The sequence below is a fragment of the Myotis lucifugus genome, unplaced genomic scaffold (assembly GCF_000147115.1).
Source record: "Myotis lucifugus unplaced genomic scaffold, Myoluc2.0 scaffold_388, whole genome shotgun sequence".
Taxonomy (NCBI): Eukaryota; Metazoa; Chordata; class Mammalia; order Chiroptera; family Vespertilionidae; genus Myotis; species Myotis lucifugus.
The window spans coordinates 59,716-60,579 of record NW_005871436.1 but is presented as its reverse complement, the minus strand read 5'-3'; the positions used below and the strand labels follow the sequence as shown (position 1 = coordinate 60,579).

Here is an 864-nt window from a genome sequence, read left to right as displayed (position 1 = left end):
CGGTTTCCTTCCGCCGCCCCTCGCACACACGTGGGGCCGCTCCTGACATACTGCCCCCGCCCAGATGGGGAAGCCGGGCGGCGGGGAGGGATGTGGGGTGTGGGGCGGGCCCCGGGGTTCCCCTCACCCCTTTCCCGCTCTCTCCCCGTGGGAACCTGCTCGCGCTTCTCCACGGCGTCCACCCAGCCCGACCTCCTCCGTCTCCCGAACCCTGGCGGCTCCCTGGCCCACCCGCTCCGCTGCTCTGCTGCCCCCTCGCTCTCAGCTACCATCTGCCCCTCGGCTCCCAACCTCCGCTGTTGGAATGTATGTCTAGCCCTTTCGCCTTCTTCCCACTTGTTTCCACGTAGCCCTCGTTCTCTTGTCTCGCCCCTCATGTCGGAGGCTGGATTCCCCACCTCTCCCAGGGTCTTGTGAAGTTACCTCTAGGGTTTCTTTCCCAGCAGCGTCCGCCTTCCTTTGCTCGGCCCTCGGAGAAATCTTTGCTCTCTAGAGATTTGTGGTCTCATCACGCACATGGGGTGTCCTGGGGCTTCCGTTGTTCCCCTGGGCCGGTGCCATATGTTTAAGTCTTGCATTTTCATTAAATCGCACCTGAATCATTCTTTTCTTTTTTTTTTTAACCACCTCCGGCTCCTGGCCTCCAAAATGTGGAGCTGTGCTATGGTTTCCAAAGACAGCAGTAGTATTGCCCGTTCATGTACAAAGGAGCAGCGAGGCACCCGTGGTTCAGTGTGAGGCTGGGGGTGTCCTGTCAGTGTGGGGACCACAGTTGATTTGAGACGCCTCCAGGGAAGGGCAGAAACTTTCTCTGAAGCGCGTTATCAGGAGCTCTCTCCAAACTTGGTTACAGACGGGGGTTCT

General features: G+C 59.4%; 1 long non-coding RNA gene across 1 annotated transcript in view; it reads right to left on the bottom strand.

Moving 5' to 3' along the window:
• LOC111823089 overlaps positions 1-615 on the bottom strand; it is a 16,495-nt gene extending 15,880 nt beyond the window's left edge. The window contains exon 1 of the long non-coding RNA XR_002826074.1: positions 424-615. This is a non-coding gene — a long non-coding RNA (uncharacterized LOC111823089). The remainder of the gene's footprint in view (positions 1-423) is intronic.
• Between the last annotated feature and the right edge of the window lie 249 nt (positions 616-864).